We start from the raw sequence: 8,334 nt of genomic DNA, 5'->3' as shown, positions 1-8,334 counted from the left end.
CTTGTTGTGTGGATTGAGGGAATGGATTTCTAAATTCTGGGATAGCAGAATGCAGAAATAAGCCCTAGTTCTTCAAGTACAATCATCAAGGGAATCTTCTAGGAAATGGTAGATAGATAATCACTAGCAATTATTCCTCTTGCTGAAAGTGGCTTCTGCTCCTCAGTCTGTTTGTATAAAGGAGACAAAGATACTGGGATGGCAGTCATTGCTAGGTAAGTGATTTGGAAATCAAGCTTGTCTCTCATACGTACCATCTTCCAACCACCATAGCAGCAGAGCTCTTCTGTTTTGTGGCACTTGCATTGCTGCTGTGTGCTTCCTCAAGTGCAGCCCACCTGAATTAATGTAGATGACGACCTTTGCTTTTTCTCAGCTTCTGGATGCAGGCCTGAAAGAATTTGGCTGTATTCATCTCACTGGCACATAGTATGTGAAGAGTGCTAGTGTTCAGGTTTTGTTAATACTTCGCTAACAGGCTTCTAGGATTACAGAAGCTAATAAAGTGCCGGATATCCTGTTGTTTCTTTGATAGGATGATCTGTACCAGTGCAATAGCCTGAGTCTCTTCAGGTGCCAGTCTCTTGGATGACTACGTGTGGAATAAGGGTGACATTAAAACAGCCAGTGAAATGGCAGTCTAATATTTTTGCTAGTTTTGAGGGGTGCTGGGTAGATAATAGGTAATCGGAACAGAGAGTTGTACCCAGCAATCTTTTGAGAGATCACTGTCCTTACTCCCATCTGTTTGCTGCTTTGAATATGACCTCTAGCTGTTTGTTTTAGCAGACGATCCAAGACTTTCTGTTCACTCCTCTGCTGAGTGTCAAGTGCAAACACTTTAAACCTTTTTCTGCTGCTGCTGGCAGGATATATAACAGCCTCTTCCCAGTTCTTTCATGCATCTTGTCTTTGCTGCCCTCTTTAAAGTGCTGGAAGGGGAATCTTGTTAGAAGCTGCCGTAGGTTCTGTTTGTTTCTTTTAAAGCTGTAATTGGATAGTGCGCAAAGCATATGTAATGTGGCATTAATTATATGGAGTCCGTTCTCACCCCATTTGGCTACTGGTACTGTGGCTTAAGGTAGTGTTCTTGATGCTTGGAGCTGCAGTGAGGAGCTGTGATTCCCCATGGCTCATAGTGTTAACTTCATTGTTGAGTACCTGGCCTGTAGAACTGGGGAATGCTTATATCCTCTTACTGCCATGAGGATTCAATCTCACTGGAGCTGCAGAAGCTGCTGTTTCTCTGAGCCTAGTTAGACTGAAGGTTACTCTAGGGCTACTGGTTGAGTTGCAGTGCGTGCAGTTAGCAGCAAAAATCTCATCAGGCAACTGGCTGACCTCCTGCACCACTGCTGTCTTCTAAGCAGGATGCATACGGCCTCATTTCCCGGGACCAGGACCCAGCGAAGGAGAAAAATCTGACCCTGTTTGTCAGCTAAAGGAAGGATGGTGAAATCCATTTGTGCGTCACACCTTAAAAGAGTGTTTTTTCACAGTAGCTCAAGAGGAAATTGCTGAACTGCCACTTCACCAGGTCTTGTAATCTCATGCGGAGGAACCTGGATCCTGAATTTAGGACCAACAGATCCATCTGCAAGAGCTCTGTGCCTCACCTGTCAGATTCAGAGTCCAGGGCCTGGGGATTAAGTTACTTGTCTGCATGGTGAACAACCATCAGAAAGACAGTTTTTTCCTCTCATCAAGGATGATACAGTTTCATTGTTTGTAACTTCCATATGAGGTTAACGTCAAAAGTTGGTGTTTCATAAGAAAGATTATAATCTGGTTTTAAGTCATAAATGTTTTACTTTGACATATTTCCTCCCCCACTTCTTTTAAGCATCTTGTGTTAGAGTAATTACTCCTGGCTTTTTTTACTGATCAGAAGGACACTGGATTACAGTAAAAAGTCCACCCCACTCCACCCACTGAAACCTTCTTGTTTCCATAATTCATAGGCAATGCTCTTTCACTTGAGGTAGAAGCAGGAGAAAAAAACCAGGGGCAAGTTTAAGGCCACTTCAAGTTTTATACTGATCACTCAGCTGGTATCAAAATCAGCAAAGAAGCCTGTTTATTTATAGGAACAGCTGAAATTGAAAAGTCCCTGAAACATCATAGGTGGCCTGGGTACATGGAGAAGTAAATCAAGATACAAATCAAATGTCACACATATTAAATAACAACACTGCAGTGAGTGCTGCTGGTAGCCTGTACTTCATGAGGAGTTAAGGCTCTACCTTTACCTTTTATCTTTTTTGAAAAGAGGATTTTTGTACAAAATTTCCATCAAAATTGGAATTGCTTGTAAGGCTGAAGGCTTGGAAGTCTGGCTTTATTTCTGCCTTGTCATATATCTACAGATTCCTCCAGAGGCTCACAAATTTCTGTAGGCTGTGATTATCAGTATAACCCTACTTCTTTAATTCTTACTGGGATTACCAGGCAGGGTCTTTATGCTGGCCAACAGGAACAATGTGAATGGGGTTTCTCTCTCAGCCCATGGACTCTGTAGGTGCTGCTGTGCATGTCACCTGCATACCAGGGAGAGCCACGGAAGACTGGACATCTGCCACAGCGCTTGTTTTGCAAATGAACTCTAGGATGTTTGTTTCCTACATAAAAGCTACAGTGTATTTAAAATTTAAAAATGTAAAAGTTCTATATTTTATATATTGTATGAAATTTCCACATGCATTTTATGTCTCTCCCATTCGTTTCAGAGCAGTCATTTTAATTGCAGGTATTAACTATAATAATTTGGCCTCCTGACTGAGAATTACAGAATTTCTCTGTTAATTGTCTGCCTTACAGCAAAACATGTTTTGTGCTAATAAATTAATCTGACAGTAAGTACTGAAGTGTATTTTTAAGTGCTCTGGGTTATTAGAAACATTACAGAGTGCTTTGAAATGCTCACACCCTTTACCAGCCCAGTGCTGTACTTGCTCCTGCAGTGTCTCCTGTTTGCTGAGCTGCATCGCCTCCCTCTGCTGTGCCTGAAGAATTTGTCTCAACATGAAACTGCTTCCTGCCAGCCCGGGGGAAGGGCTGGGATCCCCTCCCTCAGCCCTGCCAGCATTAATGAGCATTAATTCCCTCTTCCTCTGGGGAGTAAGCACTGCCTTGGGGAACATTGCATGAGGTACCACCTCCACAGCCTGTTTCTTGGCTGGAAAGGATAGAAGTGGGCAAAGCTCTGACCACCAGCAGTTAAATTGGTCCCTTCTGCATCTCTTGCCTTGCAGACCTGCATTGCCTGCATGGGCACACGCAGGCATCCTGATCCGTAGTCACTGCAGAGAGGGGTTTGTTGTGGTGATCGGGGCACATGGTTGTCCTGGTCAGCAGTGTGGCTCAAGGGGAGCGAGTCTGTAGCATGAAGCAGGTGATGCTGAAGGCCTGACCCATCAGGAGTGTTGATGGTCCAGCTCTAGCCTAGCTCTAGCCCCGGGCATGGGGACTGAAAGCCTGTTAGCCAGAGGAGTGCATCAGGACCGTTTAACTTCATCTGAAAGGAATCTACTCAATGCACTCCAAGACTAGCTCATGCCACGGAGCCACACACAGTAAATGGGGACAGATGGGAGATGCATTTCAGAGCACTCTTGAACTGAAATGTCATTGTAGTCACACAAGTGGAATATAGTCAGCCAGGCTGGCAATAGGACAGGCTTCCCAGAGCCATGCTTCATGTGGGGACTACTCTGAAAAGCTTTGCAGTCCTCTAAATAGATTTTTTTGTTTCAGCCATTCTGCCTGCAAACCACCTTCAAAAACCTGTTTGGCTTTATTTTGTTAGCTCCGGTAAGCAACACTGCTTGGAGACTAGAAAAGCAAAGGTGCGTGACATTTTCTAATAGATGCGCATTACTGTTGCATTGGGTTTGCCTAGCAAAGGTTTTGGTGGCAGGAGGTTACAGGGGTGGCTTCTGTAGAGAAGATGCCAGAAGCTTCCCCCTTGTCCGACAGAGCCAGTGCCAGCTGGCTCTGAGATGGACCCAACCACTGGCCAAGGCTGAGACTGTTAGCAATGGTGGTATCACCTCTGGGACAACATATTTTAGAAGGGGGAAAAAACCTGTGCAACAGCCTGCAGCTGGAGAGAGGAGTGAGAGCAGGTGAGAGCAACCGCCCCGCAGCCACCATGGCAGGCAGGAGGGGCAGGGGGCTCCAGGCCCGGAGCAGAGGTTCCCCCCAGCCCGCGGTGAAGCCCACGCTGAGGCAGGCTGTCCCCCTCAGCCCGGGGAGGCCCACGGAGGAGCAGATCCCCACCGGCAGCCCCTGGAGGCCCCACGCCGGAGCAGGTGGGTGCCCGAGGGAGGCTGTGACCCGTGGGCAGCCCACGCTGGAGCAGCTCCTGGCAGGGCCTGTGGCCCCGCGGGGAGAGGAGCCCGGGCTGGGGCAGGTTTGCTGGCGGGGCTGGGGACCCCGGGGGGACCCAGGCTGGAGCCGGCTGTGCCTGAGGGACGGCACCCGTGGGGGGACCCGGTTGGGGCAGGGGAGGGGTGTGAGGAGCCGCCCCTGAGGGGAAGGAGCGGCAGAGGCAGCCTGTGAGGGACTGACCCCAGCCACATTCCCGGCCCCGGCGCTGCTGGGAGCGGGGAGAGGGAGCGGGAGTGAAGTTGGGCCCGGGGACAAGGGAGGGGTGGGGGGAAGAAGGTGTTTTTAAGATTTGATTTCTCATTACCTTACTCCAATTTGATTGGCAATAAATTAAACTAATTTTCCTCAAGTTGCCTCTGTTTTGCCAGTGATGGTAACTCTGAGTGACCTCCCTGCCCTTACCTGGGCCCAGGAGCCTTTTGTCACACTGTTCTCCCCTGCCCAGCTGAGGAGGGCAGTGACAGAGCACTTGGTGAGCACCTGGCGTCCTGCCAGGCTCAACCCACCACGGCTGTGTCGTTGACAGTGACAGTGCCACACATGCAGAGCTGAACTCCATCCTGCACAGAAAGGCGACTGCAGAGAGCTGTTGTCAAACACTTGCTCATCTTCCTCGAGATCCTCCCCTCCCCCCAGCCCTGCACACCGTGTCACCTGCTGGCATGGCACGCGAACGCAGGCAACACCTGGTCCTAACCATTCCCACATGTGCTGTCCATTTGTTTTGCAAATTTCTTCCCTCTTTGAAGGGGAAAGGGGCTGCCAGCAGAGGACATCTGCCACCGGAGCCCACCTCCTCCTGGCAATGAGAGGGACACACGCAGGGCCAAGAGCAGGGGTCCTTACCTTTGCCACACGCCAAATGTGTCTCTTTGGGACTGGGACGGACCGATGTGGCGCGCAGGGCTGGCCGCTGTCAGGCTCACCCTGCAGCCCCGGGTGAGGCGGTGAGGAGGGGCTGCTGTGCTGGTCCCGGGGCTGGCTTGGCCAGCCCAAGCCGGAGATGGCTCCTCAGGTCGGTCCCTTGGCTCCGAACCGGGGCCATCTCGCCTCAGTCGCGGCAGGAGGAGCTCCTCCCCCTGGGCGGCGGCAGGGCGCGGCGCGGCCGCCAGGGGGCGCTGTGGTGAGGGGAATGCCGCGGCCATCCCGGCCGCGGGGAGGCAGCGCGCCCGGCTCGGCTCGGCTCGGCTCGGCTCGGCTCGGCTCGGCTCGGCTCGGCTCGGCTCGGCTCGGCTCGGCACACTCGGCTCGGCACGGCGGCGCTCCCCTGCCGCGGCGGCCCTGTGTTGTACCGCCCGTACTGCAGCCAGCACCCAGGGACGCCTGCTGCCGCGGCCAGCAGATGGCAGAGCCGCGCTATAAATGCCAGAACTCCCGCGGGGCTGGAAGCGCGCCGGCAGGCAGGGGGGAAGCTGTGGCTGGCGCGGCCGCCGTGCAGGCGCAGGGCGCGGCTTCGCCCCGGCCGAGGCCCAGCATGGCGAAAGGTGGCGTTTTCTCAGCGGTGCTTTTGCAGTGTGACATTTATCTTCCGCACTCCCAGTGTATCTGCTGTCTGTACCTGGAACGTTCCACCTCACATTTCCGAGGAGCCAGGCCCTGCCTTCCCACCTTGACATCTTCCCGCCTTCCCATCTTCCCGCCTTCCCATCTTCCCGCCTTCCCATCTTCCCACCTTCCCGCCTTCTCGCCTTCACATCTTCCCGCCTTCCCACGTTCCTGCCTTCACATCTTCCCGCCTTCACATCTTCCTGCCTTCCCACTGGTTGCCTTCCCACCTTCCCGCCATCCCGCCTTCCCACCTTCCCACCGCTGCGGCCGCGGTGGGTCTGTGCCAGCTCCGATGGCCACGGCCCGGCTGCAAGGTGTTAACCACTGGCACCAGAGAGGTGCAGTAGCAACCACAAAGCCTTCGCAGTCTGCCTGTGTTTCTTCTTTTTCGCCTTCACTGCTCAGCTATCTTTACTTTGGCCCTGGTGAGGTCACCTCACTGCTTTGCCAGTGGATTTTCCCCCAGGGCAGCTAAATTTCTAACTTGGAGGAAAAATAAGGGGTTGAAGAAGCCCGAGGAAGCCATAAAGAATTTGAACAATAACTGTAGCAAAAGCCAGGCCTTAGGGACATGTCATGCAAATACCAGCATAGCCACATTTCCCCTCCCCACCTCCCCAATGTCCTTTCAGAAATGCCTGAAAGGTGTATGTAAGACAGTATGAATGCCAGTACATTCACCTGCAGTTATTCTTTCATTCCCATTGTGGGGCAAGACAGATTTAGCTAGAGACAACGAAACAGAGGAGTTTAGCTGCATGGCTAGAAGTGGTATTTATTAGCAGGAGAGCTGGATCTTTTGTTGGAATGAACATATGTCTCTCCTCCCTTTGCAATGCCTGCCATCCCCTGGGACACACCACTTTCCTGGCTGCTAGTAGGCCTGTCCCCGGTGTTGCTTTCCTTTGAGCCTTTGACAGGAAGCATGGGCCATTGCTGTCAGCCCACAGCAAGAACCTGCCCTGTCCCATGAGCTAATTGCGGCTCTGCCCTTGACAATCCTTAGGGCACAAGGCGAGTCCATCTATGAAGATCATTTTTCCCCCACACCCAGTTTTAAAACGGGGAGGAGGTGCTTTTCTCCGCTTCCCCCATGGAGTTTGAGCGACTTGCTCCCTGCAGGCTCCTGCTTGTCCTGCACACACAGAGCCCGTTGGGCATCTGACCATCTGCCTGAGCAAATGACAGGTTTGTTTGCTCCCTGCTAGCTGCCGCCTGGGTGTGCCGCCCGCTGAAAAGCTAACCCTGACTGTGTGTTTGCATAAACCTCTGAACAGATGCAACCAGCTCTGCTTTGACAGGGGTATTTTTAAATCCACTCCAAACCCTTGTCAAGCCAGCTGTTCTACGAGTGATTTGAAAGGCACTGCCAAAGCTGTGTGTTAGCAGAGGTAAAGTACCCAGCAATTTAGAAAGAAAGGGTCTCTGTTCATAAGAATTGAGCAAGACACTTCATGGCCCCAAAGACATGGTCCTGTCTGCTCTGTGCCCTCAGAAGAAGTAGCTCCATTCATTACCAGACTGGTAGCTCTCCCCAGAAGAGCTGCACTGGGGAGTTGGGTGGGTTTTGTTTCTTTAACTACGAGGAGCTGGGCTATGGTGCTATGACCGCACTGGTACCTGTCATGTAGCCAAAAGACTTTGTTCATACCTGTCACCTTGGTGGCCAGGTGCTTGTTGTGTCCAACTACTTGAAAAACTTCAACATGTCGGAGGTGCCTGCTGGCATGCCATGACAGGTAAAACACATAGGTTACCTGTTTGGCCATGGGACAATTCCCAAATCTGCACTTGGAGGAAGGATCTGAAGAAAAGCACACACCATCCCACTGCCCTGTGAGAATCACTAGCAAGGAGCAAAACAGGCACACCAGTGAAGGGAGAGGTCATGGGACACACACAGCACACACAGGGCCATATCTTATGTGCTGCACTGCAGCAGATATCTGCAGTCTCACAGATGACCAGGGCAGTGCAGTGCTTTCCTGGGGCTAAGGCTCAGTCACACAGCCCTCCTAGCTGTTGCCGGTGCCATATGGTGACAAAAAACACCTGGGTCTCTTGTTGCAATGGCAAATTACAGTACTCAGCTGCATGATGCAAGGCAGACCACTGTCTCATAGGATGTGCTGGGACACCCTCTGTCCCCATCCCTAGTACACCAGTCCATACTAAGCCAGATAAGTGCGGGTGTTGGGGGACAGGGGGAACTGCCTCCCCACTGTGGCACAGCTGGGCATGATCATGGCTTGGCCAGAACTAAGCTGGTGATGCATTCTAGGCGCCACAAGCTTTCCCCATGCTGCCACTCACTGTGACACAGCCTGAGGTGGAAAAGGTTATTTTTACTGTGGCTTTGCAAAGCCACTCACAACCGATGTCATAGGAAAGGGATTG

This window comes from Falco cherrug, chromosome 2, assembly GCF_023634085.1.
Source record: "Falco cherrug isolate bFalChe1 chromosome 2, bFalChe1.pri, whole genome shotgun sequence".
Taxonomy (NCBI): Eukaryota; Metazoa; Chordata; class Aves; order Falconiformes; family Falconidae; genus Falco; species Falco cherrug.
Note: the sequence above shows the minus strand (reverse complement) of the source record.